General features: G+C 36.0%; 1 pseudogene; it reads left to right on the plus strand.

Moving 5' to 3' along the window:
• LOC140512078 (kallikrein-14 pseudogene) overlaps positions 1-8,106 on the plus strand; it is a 42,746-nt pseudogene extending 34,640 nt beyond the window's left edge.
• Positions 8,107-22,222: the final 14,116 nt, after the last annotated feature.

Here is a 22,222-nt window from a genome sequence, read left to right on the forward strand (position 1 = left end):
AAACAGTTTCCTTGCTTATAAAATATAGAGAACTGAGTTGAAATGTGATCATTCCAGAGAACCCATCAATAATACTCAATGTTGTAAAACAGACAATAGTGAGTGTACCACAGGCCAGAAAGAAGATCATTTAGTCGCTGTGAAAAACTGGTCAGCGTGCTTTTTATTAAATGATATTTTATAACTGATGACACATAATCCTCAATTCTAAAAGAAACTTAGATGCTTACCCTCTGAAAGTGATCTTTATTTTCAGTAACATGGACTGATATTCTAGAAGTAAATTCTAAATAACATCCTATACTGAATGCTTCATGATGCTAAGTCATTTGCAATGGTTATTTCTTAGTATAACAGTATGGCTATATTTTCTTTTAAAGATAGCAGTTTATAGTCAACGTTAAAGTATATTTTATCTGCATTGAGAAGTGCTAATACCCCAGAAGGCAGTGCATGCAGTAAAGTAAGAATTTGTACCAGGAAGTTAACGAATCACCTTGTTCAATGTCCTTAATTTACAGATTATGAAACTGGAGGGCAACGAGTAACAAGGACAGTGAGTGCAGGAACCATGTTTCAAAGCTCTATTCTCTGACTGCACATCCATTGTTCTACCCATGATAGGGGTAGAGATAGGGGTAGAGACATTGTGCTAAACATTGGAGATGATCTGCTCAGAGTGGATCATTGATTTGTCTTTTGAGTTCATTTCTACCTCTAAAACTTAAGCTTTTCCACCTCATGAATGTAGAATCTGACTCCAATCACTATAATGGTCAGTCAATGAACAAATACTTAATGATCACTCATTTTGTTCAAGTCAAGGAAACAATTGTGCTGATTTCACTCACTCTGCATTTATGATGCATGACTTCTGCTGGGCCCTCACTATTTCTTGGCAATCCTTCTACTCTACGTTTATTGATTTCCTATGCCATTCCTCACACTTAGTGATCTAAAATATTTTCCACTCTCCTCAAGCCCCTAGCTCTCTTTCTCTTTATTTATGGCAGATGACTTACTCTCCAATTTCTTGAAGCAGAAGAATGTAACTGACCGACTGAGTTTTCATAATCTCCCTGTATTCATTATAACATTTCAGTATCACCATGCATTTTTTCCTCCTTCCTTGCTGCCCATCAGGCAGAAGTTTGCTAACTTTTTGCTGACCACCAGTTTAGTATCTGGCATATAATAGGTGCTTAAAATATTTAGAGTATTAAACTTCAGGCTTACTACTGTATGAGAGTTCTAGATCTCATTCCCCCTAGCCTCAAATCAGTTAAATTGAAGATATATTTATTAAGGATTTGCTATGTATTAAGCAGTATGCTTCAGATACATAAAACAAAACAATCTTTAGTTTTAATAACTTTACGTTCTGGAGGGAAAAAAATACAGCTGACACCTACATAAACACAACCTAAGGTAAAGAATGATTAGAGCAAAGCTAAGATCCAGAAAAAAGAAATATTCTAGGGATGTATGAGAGCAGATATAACACTTTCATATGGGAGATAAAGAAAAGATGGCATTCACCTAAGGCTCAAGGGAAAGGAAGAGTACTAGAAGGTATGGAGATTAAGAAGAAATGCCTTCCAGGCATAGGGGACACAGCCTGTAGACCAGAAAAGAGATTGAAAGTCTGCATTGAGGATAATGGGTATTTTAGGTTATCCAAATCACTGACTGTATGACTGTATGACAGGAAATAAAAAAAAAAATGAAACAAATGAGAACCAGATTTTAAAGAGTCTTGAGTACAAGAATGAGCAGTTCGTATTTTTTTTCTAGGGGAAATAGGGAGTCATTGAAAATTTTTGAGTAGAGGAGTAATCTATGTTTAGACCTTTGAAGCTAATTTTTATGGTTCTAGGAAACCTAAAAGGTAGAAGGAAGTGACTGAAGGTTAAACAAAAAGAATGGCTGGTCTTAACCAACTGTCATAAAGACCTGAACTAAAGTGATATCTGTGTTAGTGAAGGACATCAAAGAAATAGAGTGGCAGTAGAATGTGCAAGACTTGACAATTAATTAGATATAGAGAGTGAAGAATCAATCAGTCAACAAGTAGTAATTAAGTACCTAGTGTATGCAAATGAAGGCATCTGTGTCTCTTAGTGGATAGATCAATGGGCCTGGAGTCAAGAAGACCTGAGTTCACATCCAAACTCAAATATTTACTAGTTGTGTGACCCTGAGCTAATCACTTTTACCTCTTTGTCTTAATCCCCTGGAGACAAAAATCGCAAATTACTCCAGTATCTTAGCCAAGAAAACCCTGAAAAGGTTCATGAAGAATTAAAAATGACTGAACAAATGAACATATGCCAAGTATTTGTGCTAACAATGGGGGATACAAATGTAAAAGTGAAATAATTCTTTCTGCCCAACAAGTTTACAGCCTGTCCATATATAGATGTATACAAATAGAATCAAAAAGATGTACAATAAAGGCAGGGCTGGAGATGAATTTGGAAGGATACATATGGAAGGTAACACATGAGAAATAGGAGTCAAAGATGTTTTAAAACAGGGCAATTAAACACATGATTCTGCTCTCATTAGAAATATGACTTTGCCAGTAAATCATACCTTTATGTATTTTACACTTTAAATGTTTTGATCAGTACCCTTCCTGCTCGGTCATTCTGTTTTTCTTCTCTTTCATAAACTTCTTGAAAATTAGACAATGCCCAGTACCTCTACTTTCTCATTTGCAATCTGGCTTTCATCTATATCACTTTAATAAAATTTTTCTGGAGGTCCTAATTTATTCCTTTGACTTCTAAGATACTACAATCTCACGGTTCTCTTAATTCTCAAATTGATTCTTCTCAGCCTATTTCTGAGCACTCATGCGATCCTCTCTTTTAAAGTTATGTCCTCTCTTCTATCTCTAACCACCCTCCCTGAGGGCTTCACTTCATTTTCACCCCTTCCACAACCACCTTTATATCACCTCTACTTATCACCAATAATGTTACCACTTGAATCTCTTCACAACTCCAGACTGTCATGTCTTTGTGGATATGTGTCATTTCTGCAGAAATATCACCATTCTAGAGATGCAGCCAAACATAGCAGTCAGTGCTGACCTTGAAGGTCAAAAATCCTGCCTCTGACTTATGTTGTTTGTGATACCATGGACTTATAATTTAAATTCTCAGAAAGTCTTGAAGACTCATTTACAGAAAAGTTGCCAAGCTTCATGGGTGTGGGCAATGCTCATGTTAGAAGTTTGCTGCAACACTTTTGTTGTTTTCAGGTGTTTCAGTCACATCTGATTCTTGGTGATCCAATTTGGGTTTTTCTTGGCAAAGATATTAGAGCAGTTTGTAACTTCCTTTTCCAGTTCATTTTCAGATGAACTGTGGCAAACAGAGTTAAGTGATTCACCTGAGGTCACACATCTAGTAAGTGTCTGAGGCTAGATTTAAATTCAGGTTTTCCTAACTCCAGCCCTGGTACTCTATCCATTGTGTTACCTACCTACATCTCCTTACAATGCTAGACCAATGAACATAACAGGCCTGGACCAAAATCAAATCCCACTTTAACCTCAAATTCACAATATTTCACACTTATTTTATCAAAACATGATTCTCTTTTTGACTTCACTTTTTCTGCCGGTGCTTCTAACCTTCAACTATTCTCTCATATTCAAAATTTTGTTTGAACTTTTTTCTCTATATCTTTATTCAATTCATTTAACAAATAAAGTCAAATCTGTCTACACAAGTCGTCCTGGTCTATCCCTTTCTCTATATATTTATTGTCATCACCCTCAGCTGGGCTTGCATTATAAGGATAGCACAGAAGGCAGTGCAGTTGGGTAATGAAGACAGAAAAAAAGAAGCCATAGGAGTTTGCATTGAGGATGCACCAGCTTATCCTACACATTTGGGCAGTATGCACCTAGCAAATTAAAGTCAAAAAGAAGCTGAGATTTAAGTTCTGAGAAAGTCAGTTTGGCTTAGAATGTTTGTTATCAGTGCCCCTTTGGTCATAATCATCCAGCTCCCATGACTGTGAGATATATGTCTCTATTCTGGAATAACACAACAGTCACAAAATGACATAGTCATCTGTTACAGTAGTCAAGTGGTAAAACCTGAATAAGACGGGGGAAACAGCCTGTACCAAGATTCTGCAATCATCCATAATGCAGAGAAAGGGACAATGATATTTCCAATAAGTGCTAATTTTATATTTAAAATGTATTATAATAAGCAGGTTATTTCAAGAATTACAGGGTTTGCTAATGGATGAGAAATAGAGCAGGTAGAAGAACAGACCCTGAATAGTCAGTATGGCAAGATTTCCTACGTTATAATAGTGACTGGTGGAGGGGAGACAATGAAGGGAGATTACCTGGATAGCCAAAGGAGCACCAACTCAGTAGAAAGTAGGACAAGTTAAAAAGATGAATAATGGAGTTAATAATATACAAGTTTCAGATGCATTTTGCTAGGATGATGGAGGAACATCAATACTTCCAACACATTCTCCAACTCATTATTGCTTTGACAAGACATGTACAAGATTAATAATGTTTGTTATAATATTATTTTACAATATTGTTATTTTATATTAATTAAATTATTTTATGATGTATTATTGATATATTGTTATATAGTAATGATATTTAAAATTACAAACAACCAGGACAGTATGGACAAATTCTTTAATCCCGATTGGAGAATTGTGAGGGAAGATAACTATTGGAGGGACTGACAGGGCTGGAAAGAAATGGGAATGTATCTTGCAGTATATGAATTTCTGCATTCCTATGGATTTTAAGCTAGTTTTCTACAGCAACCTATTCCTCATAGCTACCGGTCAAAGCTTATGATAGTAAGCTTAGCTAAATCCCAGATTTCTCTTCCTTTAGTCCAGCCTCCCAAAATGGAGAGATACCAAAGAAAACAATATCCTATGTTTGGCTCTTCTTATTGTCTTATGGGTGATGTTAAAAATCTTTAAAGCCTATTTAAAATGTTACCTTTTCTAGGAAGTCTTTCCTAATTGCTTTAGTGGGAAGACCCCTTCCTTAATGTCACAAAAACTTTGTACCTCCCAAGAATTTATTAGAATTTATAATTTATCAATTCATAAACATATTTTTTTAATTTTTATGTTGTGTTCTACTTATATCATATCTTGCTACTTGGAATGTTGTATTCATACAGTCTTTGAGGACCGGGGACATGATTTAGTTCATTTTTATGTTTCCCATAGAATCTGGCAAAGATCTCTGAAAATTTTTGGTGGGAGAGTAGGAGTGGGACACTAGATTCCATTAATATAGGGATGTCTTTCCACTAGTTTGGCAATTCCTTTGTAACTTACAGTCTCAGAGTGCCTAGGACACACGTGGCTAAGCAATTTTCCATAGTCACAGATTCAGCATGAGCCAGGAAGTGAACCTGATCCCAGGATAGTTCTCTAATCACTAGAATACATTTACTTTCTCTTATTTGTTACTCAATAAGCATTGAGTGAATAATAATAATTATTTAACATCTCTGTGTTTTTAATACATTTTAATGTTCCAATTAAGTTCCCCCTATTGAATCACACATCTGGATCTGGAGGGGACCAGAGAGGTCAGAGAATCTTATTTTCTCATTTTACAGATAAAAAAACTGAAGCAGATCTGTTGTTTTTTAGTCATGTCTGATTCTTCATGACCCCATTTGGGGTTTTCTTGGCAAAGATACCTGAGTGATTTGCCATTGTCTTCTCCAGTTTATTTTACAGACAAAGAAACTGAGTCAAACAGGGATAAGTGACCTGTCTAGCATCATACAGTGTCTGGGATCACATTAGAACTCAGGTCTTCCTGACTCCAAGCCTGGTGCTCCATCCACTGAGCAACCTAGTTGCCCAGAAAGGTTAAATGCCTGAAATAAGGTCCCAATGTTAGTGTAAACCCAAGAGTTTAGTAAATATCCTCCAAAAGGCCAGTATGAGCGACACATAAAAAAGAGCCTAATTTTAAGTGATCAAGATTGTTAAGAACTAAGCATTCATATAAAATAAACCTACACTGAAAATAAATTTGTACACAGCCTATATTGCACTCAAAAAAGTATAAAAGGGACAGTGTTTAGCCTGAGAAAATGTTTGCTCAGAGGAAAATTACTATAACTTCCTTCTTCAGGGAGTAATTTTGAGACTGATGAACAAAAAGTATTTGCAAGCATTCTCTTCTGCTTTATTTCAAACACTTGCAACCCTGATAATACTAGAAGGATTCAGGCTAGCTTGCTTTGTAAGCAGTACTGGTCTATTTCTCAAATGAGATGAAATACACTAAACCAGTCATCATGTAGCTTCTGGCACATAAGGAACTGTTCCAACAGTGGAGTACTTCTTGATTTCTAAGGAAGTGCCACATTTCTGTCAGCCCTGGGGAAAGAAAAATAAAGAAGAGCTACTGCGGACACAATAACTGGATCATGGAGTAACCAAACAACAATGTCTTTGCACAGTCTTTTAGTGGAATTTCCCCAGAAGTTGATGACATAATATATGCCTGCTAGGTATTTCAGCAAATATTCAATATAAGCTATGTGTTTATATTTCAAGTATGCATTTAGCCAGGCAGGTAGGTGGCATAGAGAACAGAGTGCTGTGCCTGGAGTCAGTAAGAATAATCATCCTGACTTCAAATCTAATATCAGTCTCCTACTAGTTGTGTGACCCTAAGCAAGTCACTTAACCGTTTGCCTTGGTAAAATGATATGCAGAAGGAAATGGCAAGCCACTCTTGTATCTTTGTCAAGAAAACCAAAATTAGCTCATAAAAAGTTATACATGACTGAAAAGTGACTGAACATGCAGTAAAGCCACGATTAAAGAAGGCAGTATACTATTAAATATGACTTAAGAAGTCAAATGAGTTTCCCTACCTCCTTGTAGCTATCTACTGACCTGTAATTTTTCTGCCTTCCTTCCTCAATGGAATAAAATTGCAATTCCACCATTAGATTGTGAAAAATCATCAGGTTTAAACACTTAATTCCCATGGATTCAGAGAAAAGCAGGATTTGGAGAGACAAGAGGAAGAGACTTTCTCCGGGACCAGTCCTTTTCCCCCTTCTCCCCGGGGGGACACCTGGCTCTGGACCACCTCTTATCTCCTTGTCCTTTCTCCTCCCAGCCTCCACAGTCCTCTATCCAGTTAGGGGTACTATCCAGTTAGTATCCAGTCTGTCTGCCTGTGGTACTCTGTCTATCTAACTCCATCGATTTCTTTATCTGCACTTCTGAGTAGAATTGTTTCTGTTAGCCTTTTTTTTTTTAATCTATTTGTCCTCGGATCTTCCCAGCCCCAATTAGACAACTCTTCAGAAATATTTTTTTTCTTCTTAACACTGTCTCTTCTGTGGGTCACTGCCAATGCAGAGAGGAATGAAGAAAAGATCATTGGTGGTCAAACGTGCATTCCCAACTCCCAGCCCTGGCAAGCAGCACTCTTAGCCAATCGGAAATTCCTCTGTGGAGGTGTCCTGCTGTCCAATCGTTAGGTCCTCACAGCAGCTCACTGGAACCACTGGAACCGTCAAGTGGTCTCGCAAAAGAACAATATTAGACACCTGGAGCCCTATCAGCAGTCAGTCGGAATGGAGCGCCTAGTTCCCTAACCCTCCTACAGCCCCAGGACCAGCAACAATAACCTCATGCTCCTCTACCTGGAGAAGCCAGTGAAGCTGACTGACCAAGTTCAACCCATTCAGCTGGCAAAAATTGTGCCAATCCCAGCACAGACTGGTGTGCGGCTGGGGTACTGCGTCCAATCCTTTCGCCAAATATCCCGGCACCCTTCAGTGTTTGAAGAGCAGTATCTTTTCTGAGAAAAACTGCAAAAATGCTTACTACGGAAAAGCCATCACTCCCAGTATGGTGTGTGCTGGGGACGAGAAAGGTGGCAAGGATTCCTGCCAGGGGGACTCTGGAGGCCCCTTGGTGTGCAATGGGGTCCTACAGGGCCTGGTATCTTGGGGCATGGAACACTGCGCCCTGCCCGGTTTTCCTGGTGTTTATACCAACCTGTGCTGTTACTGGACCTGGATCTTAAATGAAATGCAGAAAAACTGACGAGCTGCCTCAGCCCCACACCCCTACAAAGTAACCTCCCCCGCCCCCAACGGCAGGACTTAGCCTTCCTGATTTCCCTGCCATGGGCCTCTGGAGGACCCAGGTTTCCGAGACCCATTTCTAGTCTGTATTTGGATGGATAGGAAGGGAATCAAAAGGATTTAGAGATGTAAAGGACTTTAAACCCTGAAATAGCAGGTCTGAAAAGGTCCTTTTAGAAAGACCATGTACTTGAATTTTTACAAATGGGGAAACAGAGGGTGAGTGACTTCCTAATGTCACCTAACTGGGATGTAACAATTCAAGACTAGTATTCTCTGCCTGATCCTGGAGTCTGAAGGCAGATCAAACCCCAACTTCCCAGGTATCCTAGCACCTTTCATGAATCTGCTCCCTTGCTCAGGTATCCAGAGTGATAAGTAATTTAGCAGGTCCGTCTTGGTCACTCCTCCCCCAACAGTTTTAGATTAATAAAACCTAAGAGACTTCAAAAAAAAAAAAAAAAAGAGAGAAAGAAAAGAAAAGCAGGGTTTGGATCCATCAAGATTAGGAAATCTCCAGGTTAATTCTGGTGTATTTGTTTGTTTTAAAATATGTAATAGCTAACTTTTTTTTTTTATAATACTTTAAGGTTTTCAGAGTACTTTACAAATATCATGTTACAAGTAACAATGTTGAAACTCCCTTGAGGGCAAAAGCTGTTTTATGTTTGTTTTTGTACCCCCATTGCCTAGTATAGTGCCTGGAACATTTGAATGAGCTTAAAAAAAATGCTTGTTACTTATTTCAGAACACCATTTTGAAATCTAAAACCAAACCCAAACTTCCCATGCTTAGTATTGGAGAGGCAGCATGGCATAGAGGTCTCAGAAAGCCAACCTCTAGGGTCAGGGCAATCTTAATTTATGTCCCAATGTTAATAAGATAGCCACCCTGGAAAAGTTATTTAAGATCTCAGTGCATCCAGGCAGTTCTCTAAATTAAACCTGCAGTTCAGGTGCTAAATTGTTTTTGAAGAAGGGATTTATTCCCTGGGAGTTCCTAATACCCATAAAATCACAAGTGTAGTTTAAAAATAACAACACTAATGTAATGATAATGGGGTCTCTTCCTCATCTGATGAGCTTCAATCACTGTGACTTGGGTCAGTCCACTCAAGAAACCTTCAAAACATGGCCACCTGAGGAAAAGAAACTTGCCAAAGGGGTGGGTAGGAAATCATATAAGACAAGATACGGAGAAGTGGTGTGTGTTCAAATTGTTTCTTGTTCTGTTTCACCTACCTCTTTCTAGCTAATATGATAAGTGTATAAGTAGCCAGTATAAAGCAAGAATAACAAGAAATAATGATTGCAAAGGAAAACCTAGGAGTCATATACAAACCATTCCCCCAAAAAACTGTATCATATATTAACTAAAATTCACATCCTGGCAATTTGTGCCAAATTAGGGGAAACCATCTAGGTTCTGTTTGTCCCAGGTTCTGGTCCTGCCATATGTAAATTCAAGATAAAATTCAAACCTCCATAGTTCCAGATCAACAGAACATCAAAAGCTGCTTATGACATTGAGATAACTTTGAACTTTTAACAATTACTTTGGGATGATTTGGATATGTTAATAAATAATCCCAAGGTGGCACAGATGAATTTGGTGTATTTCCCCTAAAAAGTCTCTATAAAAATGAGACCTTCAACTGCTGCTCACTGAGTGCTCCTCCATTTCCATCAGGTTCATGCTGTAAAGTGCTCCCAAATCTGATCTACACTTACATGAGTGATATTCACTGCATCTCACCCATCCTGTTATCTTCACCATGCTGCCTGTCTTTACCACATTAGCCCTTGTTGCTGTGCTACTGTGTGCTTTTATACCACTTTTTGCCACTAGTCTGCGCCTTTTTTAGGCTGTTTGTCCCCATACCTTCTAACTTGTTTAAGTAAAGTGAGATTACCACCATATTTCCAGCTGCCAATCATGATCTTTTCTGATGTGTATCTAAGGAACCTGGCATGTTTGCCCCCATTTCAAAATTTTGTGTAATAGTTATCAATTCATGGTGGTTCAAGGAGAGGAAGAAATGACAACTCAAGTAGACTTATCTCCATGCTGAATCTTCTCTTGATGCTGTTTTACTACTCCAATTACAGTGAACAAGAAATAAAATTGATTGGAATTCCATAGTTTGAATGTATTAACAGTATCTGGTGAAAGTATGGGAAGATAACAGGCAGAATTTTCAGAGGATTCTTGATAGCAGATCACATCACTAGTGACACAATTGCCTGAAAAAATATAAAAATTCAAGATACCAAAGAAGTTTTTACTTGGCTAATTAATAAGAAAATGAACTTTTATGAGTAACATTCAACCTTAAATATTCTCCTTATCAAGAGATGTTCACAGCAGATGATAAAATCATGCAAAATTTGATAGGTAACAGCACAGAAACAACATTAATCAAAGATGTTCTAATGTGAATAATAAGAGATGTATAGAGTAAGGTGACACTAAAGATATCTGACACAGTTATTGAGGGCGTTGTACACAATGTCCAAAAAGAAGTGGTATTTCCTGTAGAGTAATAGGATTTCTATTTGGGGATTTTGCCATACTGACATTATCAAGACGCAGAACACCACAGGTCCTCCTGAGTGAGATACACAGAGATCAGTTTGTTTATTTATTTATTTTTTTCTCTCCAAAAAATCATCTTCCTGCAACACCATATAAACTTTGAAATTCATGCGTCCTTAACACTCCCTCTTTCTGATTAGAGAAGTTGAAAGGTGAATAAATGGGATCTGTGCTAGAACTTCTTTTTAAGGAGAGTTCTCAGGGCAGCCCTCTTATCACCTCATCATTTCACAGCTGGCTTTAGTTCACTCTCCCCTCACTGTTTCAGCTTCTTTTTATGGGTTCTCTCTCCCCCACCCCCAAATCCCTTTTATAATGAACTCTTTATGGGCACGGACTGGTTTTTGCTTTTTTTATACCCATAGTACTCAAGTATCTGGCGCATGGTAGGCACTTAGTATTTTTTTAATCAACTTTATCTACTAACTCACCAGCTTAATAATCTTCAAAATAACAATGAAATAATATTACCAAGTGTTCAGATGGATAATAGGATGGGCCCAGATATGAATAGGGGAAGGAAAATGGTCCAGAGTACAAAAGGAGAAATTCAGGCATAGCCCAGCAATTCCATGTGGCATACTACCACCAAAACTCATTTTATTTTTTTTTTTCAACATCTTTATTTTCTTGGTGTTGCTCTCTGGTTCTAAATCATGGAACACCATAATTTAGGAAGAATCAAAATTTTAGGTGACATGGAGGACATTGGAAAGACTCATGATAAATCTAAGTAGGGTCAAATAATGAGTAAGACACAGTCTAATAGCAACGATGAGTTGTTCCTAAGAAATGGCATCAAAATATAAGAAAGGGCATGTATGACTACAAGAAGAAATCTGTCAGTCATACAGCAAGAGCAAGGAATAATAGAAGATCAGTTTGAATGTTGTACTAATATTGACAAAGTGTAAAAAAAAGACCCATGGGAAGTCTTATAGAACATTGGTTGGCTCCTTTTTGGAAGATTTATGGAAAGACACTAGAGAAATTGCAAAGAATGGAGTGGAAGGATATGAATAGCTTTGAATATTTTCCAACAGAGAATACCTATTTAAATGAAATCACAGATCTGTCAAAATATTGCGATATACTTAGTTTTTCCCTCTAACTCTTTCAACTACATTGTCCCTTTTCTCTAATTCTACCTTATTTTCCCTTTTTGTTGCCTTGGTCACACTTTTCAATATCAGTAAGAGTAATAAGAGAGAAGATTAAATAACAAAGATTAAGTGACTAGTAAAAATTCAACTTGGAAGTGACCCAAAATAATGTGAGAACTGCCATCCCAATTTGTGCAACCAAATATTTATTCTACCTTTAATACATGGCATCCAGAGACAAGTAGGAAGTACTTTGTGAATCTTTAAAAGTTAAGCACATAGCATTAACAGCCTTAACTTTTATTAGTAACTCGTTATGTTTATTCCTTTTTCAGTTTATTAATTCAACAATTTAAGGACACACTATCCATTCAAGCTTTATCTAGTGTTCCAAGTTAATCTGAGCAAGTGTTATTTAAGTGACCTATTACTGTCTGTAGGGGACAATGCTATCCTCCCAGTCTGGATACCTTACTATCTCCTCACACTGGCCTTTCCCAAGCTGTTGTGAAGGCCTGTCAAGTTCATCTTTGCAACGTCTTTCACTTATGTCCCTTCTGTCTTTCTCTTGGCCACTGCCACTACTACAGTGAAGGCCCTCATCCCCTCATTCCTTGTTTAATGCAATTGTCTGCTAGAGACTCTTCCATTTTCAAGTCTCTCCTCACTTCAATACTTTTCTCCATCCACTAACAGGATTTTCCTAAAATGTAGGTCTGATCATGTCATCCCACTCCTCAATAAACCTGAGTGGCTTCCTATCTCCTCCAACAGGAAATAGAAAGCTCTGTTTGACATTTAAAGACGTTCATAATTTCCTGCTTTTCTAGTTTTCTTATACATTATTCCCCAGCACATATTCTTAGATCCCGTAACATTGATCTTCTGACTGCCTTACCATTAACAAGACACTCTATCTCTTGGATCTGGCCATTTTCTCTGGCTTTTTCCTATGCCTGGAATGTTTTCTCTCTTCTGCTTTAACTACTGACATCCCTGGCTACCTTTATGTCCCAACTAATGTATCACCTCCTACAGAAAGCACTCTCCAATCTATCTTAATTGTTTTTTATTTATCCTTTATGCAGTTTGCTTTGAACATATTTGTTTGCAAATTGTCTCTTCCATTAGCATGTCAGGTCATTGAAAGTAGGGATTTTATTGCCTCTCTTTGCATCCCTGGTGCTTAGTACAGTGCCTGGTACAGAGTAAATGACTAATAATTACTTATGGATTAATTGATTGATTATAAAATAATAAGAAAGTAAAGGCATCCCGCTAATAATCCCAGTTTCATCTTTCATTCATTGAGATGATGTCCTATAGTACAAATAATAGGAATACATTTCTCATAAATTGAAACTGCTAGATTTTCCTACTTAGTGAAGTCCAAATGTTTCCTCTTTTGGTTACTAAACATATTCTTTAGAAGAGAATAGACCAGCGGACATATGTTTCTTCAGGGCACAATGGATTGCTATCCTTGAAAGCAAGAAGACTGAAATTCAAAGTCTGAATTTGACATTTACAAACTATGTGTCTTTAGGGAAATTACTCGATATAACTGAACCTTATTTTTCTCATTTTAAAATTTAAATTAAATATATCTCTAGTACTTGCTATGTATTGTAAAGTTTAAATAAAATAGTGCATATAAAACACTTTGAAATTTCAATTCAGTGTAATGCATATTTAAGTATCTACTATGTGCCAGGCACTAAAGGAAGTACTAGGGATACAGATAAGAAAAGGAATGCAAGTCCCTGTTCTCAAGGAGTTTACAGTCTAAGAAGAGAATATAACATAACAAAGGAAGATGGAAAGCAGTGATAGGGGGAGATACCAGGGTGTACCTGGAGCTGAGATCTCATATTCTTTGATTCAAACCAAGCAGAGCTACAGATGGAAAGGGAGAGGAGCCCAGGTCCAGTCTTATGTAAAGGAAAAGCAAAATAAAGTGTGTTATATAAATGTCTGTTGTCCTTACTACTTAGTAAAATATAGTCCACTATCCAAATATATAATTGCTATTAAAATAATGTGATATAAGATAGGTACAAACATATAGTAAAGACTGGGAAACCATGGAAAGACAGAATTAGGTAGAGCTGCTCAGTGAAGCATTATGAGGGTGCCCTGCCACATAACACTGAATGGGAAAGCTGAGTAAGTAGAATCAAAGGAGAGTTATTGGGAAGGACACTTAGGAACAAGTCAATTCAGAACATAAACTATGCCTCCAATGATATTTCCTAGAACACTGTCTGCGTACAGTGTTACAAAGAGCAAATTATAGTCACTATTAAAAGACATTATTGAACTAGTTAAAACTTCAGCCAAGACCATGATTCTTACCTCTCAATATGTCCTCAGTTAGAAAAGTAGAATAATTAGAACATCTCATTTTCTCCCTTGGATTTAGATGTATTATGAATCAGAGCACTGACCCTCAAAAAAACACAACACAAAACCAAAACACAATGTTGAAAAAGCCTAATATTATACTAGTAGCCTTAAAGGACTATGCTACTTCTTAAGTCAAGTATTTATTCATGAAATAATTCTACAGCATTATTATAGTTAATGTGATTCATTTCCAGTGATCTGAGTTTAGTTTGAATTCTAAGATTAGCTTAGTTATGCCATAGTATTGTGAATCCAACATCATCATCTGATATCTTGTGAGATGTATGCATTTTGAGGAAAGGAAGCCTTTGTGCAAATCCTATCTTCAACATGTTAGCTGGGTAAATGAGCAAATCACTTAAATTCTCTGAGACTCAGTTTGTTCATCTGTAAAAGAAAGATAATAATATCATACAGTTCATAAGGTGGTTGTGAGGGGCAAAGAGACATTGCATGTGAAGTACTATAAACCACAAAGTGACATATTTAATTTGAGCAGTTTTTATTTTTAGTTAATATTAGCTACACATTTTGGGGAAAAGTAATCTATCTATCTATCTATCTATCTATCTATCTATAAATAGATAGATAGATATAATTTTTTTCATGTCCACAGACTGCATCCAATTTGCCATTGTCCATAAAAGGGGGACATATCAGAAGAAGTAGTTGGTCAAATCCATCACTTAGCAATAATGGGAATACCTAAACTATAGATAATTATCAGTTCTGTTAGGGAAGGTGATGATATGATGGTGGTGATAGATTAAGTAACAGTCAAGTCCAAAATGTATGTACATATACACACACACATATATATGTATATGTGTATATATACATACATAGAAATATATATACATACTATATATGTGTATATCGATGTGAGGTACATGTTATTACCTAGACAAATGACAATTTCACTGGGAAAAATATAATACATCTCTATTCTAGTTAAAAAACAGAACTTGTGCTTGATTCTGGTTGCTGACCATTATACTGGGACAAATTCTGTATACTTCTTCCATGCACATAATTTGCATTGGCTTTTCTTTCCAATATTTGTCATTGATGTTTGGAGATAAGAACAAATAGAGTTGAGCCAAGTGTTGGAAGACTTTCTCTAACCTTATCATTGTAGGTCAAATCCACAAGGGAATTGCAACCAGTTCAGGCTACTTGGATATGTTTTCGTTTAAGATTTTGTGGTCAATCAACTAGGCAAACTGGGAGATGTTTTCTGGCAGCCATCTCAATTACCTCAATTAGTATTGATGCACAGATGCTGAGTGTGGGTAACTAATGTTGGCAGATTATCCTTGCAACTATTCCAAATAAATGATCATTGGCCACAGATCACCTCAACTCCCCAGACCACTGGAATGGCCCAGCTGGCCTGTGGAGGAAACCTAACTGATGAATGATTACTTTGCTCTGTCTCTGATGACGAGCATAGTCAACTTTTAAATTGACTGTTCTGTATTTTTTAAAATAACACTAGAGATGTTACATTTAACTATAATGAGGAAGTAGTATCCCCTTGCCTACCTCCTCAAGTAAATTGTGAATTGGAGGAGGAAAGTATTTTAAATTAATAATTTAATATTTATAAACATGTGCTTGATCAAAATGTTGCTCTTTCTTTCAAAATGTATTGTGAAATTGCCAAATACTAACAGTTTGTCCGCTGACTGTGACTTGTCAGTATTGCAACACGCCAATAAGAAATAAAAGAATATGCTTTCCTAAAATGGATAAAAATTGTTTTTAAATAACACAGCCTAACAGCAGCTATGCCAACGTTATGAGCAAGTATTTTTTTTTTCTGTCTATATTAACATGTTTTACCTTCAACATCCACTGTAATCCTACCACCTTCCTTATTGTGAAGTATCTGCCTCCCCTTTCTATTTAAAACCTTCTATCCAGGTTTAAATCAGTACTTGACAGATGATAAGTTCTATATAAATTCTAGTTATTATTATTATTGTTCAAAATTGTAATAATTTTGCTATTATTCCTTATCTTGGCTGGTTTTTTAAATTATTATTCACTATTCTTAGTAAGGAAAAGGTATGCATGTGGGTAGTAGGGGAGGTCTTAGAGTTAACCCCACAAAAAAATGATGGGTCAATTAGATAGAGTGGAAGTGTTGACCACTGAAGAGTGAGCATGAAATAAGATGTTTTTTTTCATTTGAACATGAACTATAATGCAATAAACAGATATGATTACAAAAAAAAAAAACAAAATAAAATCCAAAGAAAGTTATAAGAATGAATATTGGTATTCTCTAACAGTGAAAAATAGGGTATTTCTTTGGGTTTTTCATACAGGGGTGGGGAACCTGCTGCCTTGAAGCCACATGTAGCCTTGTAGGTATTTGGGTGTGCCTTTTGACAGAGCCCAAGTTTTAAAGAACAAATCATTTCATTAAGTGGATTTGCTTTGTGAAGTTTGGATTCAGTCAAAAGGCCATACTTTAGGACCTAGAGGGCCACATATGGCCTCAAGGCTGCAGATTCCCCACCCCTGAACACTCTAATAACATTCAAATTGAATGATTTCAAATTCCTTTATTAAAGTCCCAATTTTAAGCTTCATTGTAGTATAGAGATTAGATGTTTCCTCATTGATTCAAAGGCAATACCAATAGATGATGAAATATATCTGAATCAACCAAACCAAAAATGTTTCAGTGGTCTATACATGACAGGCAATAATCTATATTCCTTTTGTTATGAAGAGCAGTCTAAATAAATGTAAATGAACTCTACATGTTTGGAAAGCCTGTAAAGAAATCTCCTTCTAAAATTCTACTTAAACAATAATTGGTCTAAAGATTGATTTTCATTATATATGTGAAAACAAAACAAGTGGTCAAAAAATAATAGTTTTATTGAATCAGCTTAAAATTGCATTGGTCAGAGATTAATTATGTTTTCTTTGTTTTGGTCTGAATTCATTCTAATCAGTTTTGTAGCTTTTTAATGATTTCATAAAGTAAATAAAACCTAGTTTATTTCTCTCCATCATACATAATTCATGAGTGAATTTTCCACTTTTTATCAACATTCTGTAACCCCTGACTTAATGCTTTTTGCAATTGTTTCAATTTCATAGAACATACATAAAAAGTTCACAAAAGTATGCAGAGGAGAACAACCTGGGAGTAACTCTTAATTATATTATATAAAAATGTTTGTCTTAGAAAAGAGAAATTCTTATGTGAGACATGGCAGTTGAGTTCAAATATTTTAAAGGCACTCAGGTGAAAGTGGAATTAAATTTATCCTACTTGGCCACAGAAGGCATTGAGGAACACTGGGTCTGACATACAGAGATTTGACTTAACATCAGTTTCCCTAACAATTAGAGTTATCCAAAAGTAAAATAAATCACCTCTAGATATAATGGTAGATCCATTAGAAATCTAGCAAAGATTAGATGACCACTTATTGGGATATCACAGAGAAAATTTTCTTCATTTATGGGCTTGTATGGATGGCATGTGGTATCACTTCCAATTATATGCATGTCATTGCTTTCATTTTTTTTTAAGTTTAACATGTGAACACATAAAAATCCATGTGAATATATGAAGTAAAACAGCAATGCCATACCTAAAAACAATGTATATATTCCAACTACACCTACAGAATCATAGCCTGAGAGTTAAAAGAAAAGGAATCTAGTCCAAGTACTACCAAAATAAGAATCATGCCTACAATGGCTATAACATTTCAACCCCTTCTTGAGGACTTGTAGCAATATTGGGATTTGCTATTGCTGGAGGCCACCAATTCCTTTTTTTTACATATCTCTGTCAGGAAATATATCAAGATGAAATTTGAGTCTCCATAGCTTCCCCATATTGCTTCTAGTTCTGGCTCCTGAGACCATTCAGAACAACTTTAAATCTTCTACTTAACTATCCTTCAAATATTTTAAGGAAATGTAATTGCGAAAAGAAATGTGTCACTATGGGAGCCCAGCACTATAAAGTAATAATCACTGTTTCTATATTGATGTTGAAAGAAGCAATTTCTGGCATTTTGCCTTGGTCCTAAGGTTTTCCCCTAGAATTTAATTATCTATGAGCCTCCTTTGCCAAATGAGATTGAAGAGATGACAGTCATTAATAATATGGCAGTAACAGTCATGGAATCAATCATTCTTGGTGAAATCAAGTTATTTCTATTGAACTCAGTTGTACAAACATTTATTGAGAACCTTTGCTTTGCTAGGTGCCAGTGATGCAAAGAAAAAAAATTAAATTTCCCATCTTCAAGAAACATGTCATTATTTAGACATTTGTAACTCTTCATGATTCTGTGGACTTTACTGTCCATAGGGTTTTCTTGGCAAAAATAAAGGAGTGGTTTGACATTTCCTTCTGCAGTGGATTAAGAGGTTAAGGGACTTGCCCAGGGTCTCAAAGCTACTAAGTGTCTAAGACTGGATTTGAATTGAAGTCTTCCTGATGCCAGACCTAGCCCTCTATCCACTGAGCCACCAAGCTGCCATAGAAGCAACATTTATCCTAATATATTACATTTCTGCATCCAATAACTGAATTGCTTTGTCTTAAAAACAACAATAATAACAAGAAAAACTGCTGGGCAAACTGGAAAATAGTGTGGTAGAAACTAGCGATCGCCCAATCCCTGAATATACCAGAATAAAGTCCAAATGGGTACACAATCAAGCTATAAAGACTGATACTATGAACAAACTAGGGAGGCAAAGAGTAGTTTCTTTGTCAGATTTGTGGAGAATTTATGGAGGAATTTATGACCAAACAAGAGATATTTTCTATCATTATAAAATACAAAATGGATATTTTTGATTACATCAAATTGGAAAGTTTTGCACAAACAAAACCAATTTAACAAAGATTAGGAGGGAAGCAGAAAACTAGGAAAGAATTTCTACAACTACTATCTGTGATAAAGGCCTCATTTCTAAAATATATAGAGAACTGAATCAAATTTAGAAGAATACAAGCCATGGTCAAATGATACAAACAGGCAATTTTCAGAGGAAGAAATTAAAGCTACCTATAGTCATAGAAAAATGCTCTAAATCACTATTGATTAGAGAGATGTAAATAACTCCGATGTACCACATCACACTTATCAGATTGGCTAACATTACAAAACAGGAAAAAGATAAATGTTGGAGAAGCTGTGAGAGAGTTGGAACACTAATTCGTTGTTGGAGCTGCAAACTGATCCAACCATTCTGGAGAACAATTTGGAAATATACTCAAAGGACTATAAAAATGTGCATACCCTTTGACCTAGCAATATCTCTTCTGGGGTTGTATTCCAAAGAGATCATACAAATGGAAAAAGAACTTACAGGTAAAAAATATTCTATAGCAGCTCTTTTTGTGGGGGGCCAAGATCTGGAAATCAAGGGGATGCCCATCAACTGGGGAATGACTGAACAAGTTGTGATATATGAATGCAATGGAATACTATTGTGCTATATGAAATGATGGACAGGAAGACTTCAGAAAGACCTGGAACAGCTTCAGTGAAAGAATGCTGAGTGAAAGGAGCAGAACCAGTAGAACAGCAACAACCACAGTGTGCAAGGACTGTTTTTGATCGTTAGTTTTTCACAGCAATGCAAGGACTCAAAATATTTCCAAAGGATGCATGATGAAAAATGCCATCCACATCTGGAGAAAGAACTATGGAGTTGGAACTCAGAATGCTGACTATTTTCTCCTTTATGTTTTTTTCTCATGTTTTTTTTTTTCTTTTGTTATGTTTTTTCTCATGGTTTCTCCCATTCATTTTAATTCTTCTGTGCAACATGACTAGTTTGAAAATGAGTTTAATAGGAATACATGTGTGGAACCCATAGGGATGGAAGGGGGGAAGGAGAGGGAGGGTGACAAAAATTGGAACTTATGGAAGTCATTATTGAAAATTGAAAACAAATCAATAATTTTGGGAAAAAAACAGAAAATATTCAATTGTAATTATTTTCTGAAATATCATTGTGAATACAGAAATTTAGATAATTAAAATTCATCATTAAAAGAGATAGATTTTATTCATAATCCATATCTATCTTGGGTCTTACCTATTCAGATTATTACATAAGTGGAGAAGGCAAATTGCTTGGAGCAGTTGAAGTATTTATCTTATCCTAAATCAAATAGTTGATTTGTTATTAAGGAAGTTTCCCAGATTTTTTCACAAGAGACAAAGTCACTAACAGTAGGAAATATTGTGATATATTTATTCTTCTTTCCTTGTTTTTCCAAAATGATAAAAAAAAGCCATAGAAGTTCAATTCCAAGGTTAATTAAAAATATTAACTTAATTTGCCTTTTTCTTCTTTGAAAAATTCCAGCATTGAACAAAAAGGACAAGATTATTTGCCTTTCTTCCCAACCAATTCTATTCCTATATGGAATGAAGAACATTCAAGAACAATCTGTATAGCTGCAAAGGAAGACTCAAAGTTGCTCTCTTCCTCCAAAAAATGGAGGTGCCATATTTGGAGCTGGATGGCTGGCTCTCTATCTGTTCTCAACTACTCCTCCATTCTCTGCCTGGATCCTGCTGGGTGTTGTGCAATGAGATTAAGTTATGGCAAAGTGACAAAAAACAGGGTTATTCTACTCTCTGTAGCAGGGAAGAAGAAATTTCATATACTCCCACATAGCTGCCTCAGTGTATAAGAACATAAATAACTGCATTATAATAATGTTGTGTGTCCTATTTACTTGACTGCTATGATCTTCAAGAGTCATTAGATTCAATTTCCTTAAGTCATGGAGTCCTATATTTAGAAGCTGAAGAGAATTCACCACTAGATTAGAAGTGAAGAAACTGATTACATAGTGAACATATTACAAGTGAAGAAACTGATGCCCAAAGATCATTAAATGAATTTCCCATGGTCTGGCTCATAGACATAAAACCAGAATTCAAACTCAGGTCCTTTTACTCATGATCTAACTCTGTTCATGTCATCGTGTATTTATGAGGATGGTTCAGAAAATCTTCAGATATAATTCAGACTTTACCTATACTCATCTTTACCTGTAATATGAGATCATCAGACTAGACTCTCAGTAAATTTCTTCAATCTCTAAATCTGTGACCTTGTAACTTGAGAAAATTGAATCTAATATTCTTGAAGATCTTAACAGTCAAGTACATAGGAAACCTGACACATAGCAATCATTTTCACTCATGTTACAATAATATTTATTCTTAATTATCAATTAAGAAATTATCGCTATTACCATTCAGCTAGAATCTATTAACTACTTTTCACATATATGCAGCTCTCTTACAGGTATATGCCCAGGGATTCTGGGATTTGAGGGGCTAAAGAACAAGGGATTTATTGCAGATAGGAAAGCAGAGAAATTCACATGAGTGTTTGTCTTGGTTGAATTATTTCTTATGGTGCAAACTAGAAAGGATATCTGACTGAGAGATACTGATATTGATAGAGTTGGTTCGCTGAGTCATAGCTGTCATTGGGAGCCCAATTTGCAAAGAACAAAGAAGGAGACAATGATCTAAGTCACTGAAGGTGAGACGTATATACATACGTACATATGCATGTACATATGTGTTACATATGTACATGCATATGTACGTATGTATAATTATTGAAGCTCAATTCAACAAATTAGAAAACAGAAACATCAAAAAAATTGAGTAGGTAGAGAAAAACAGCTGCCTCTATTAATGGTTGGCAACCACATTTTAAAGGTTTCACTAGGCATATCTTGTAAACCTATTTTTTTTCTGGTCCTTATAGGGGTTTACCTGGTTTCAGCACCTGGTGAGACTAAAGTGGTCAATTATTAATAAGTCATATGTACTTTAATGATAATACTTGTATCATACACAATCCATATGAACATGATAAAGTGCCTAACTGATCAATAAACATTTATATTCATTCATCATATTTTCCAACCACTTTTTATT

This window comes from Notamacropus eugenii, chromosome 6 (genome assembly GCF_028372415.1).
Source record: "Notamacropus eugenii isolate mMacEug1 chromosome 6, mMacEug1.pri_v2, whole genome shotgun sequence".
NCBI classification, from domain to species: Eukaryota; Metazoa; Chordata; class Mammalia; order Diprotodontia; family Macropodidae; genus Notamacropus; species Notamacropus eugenii.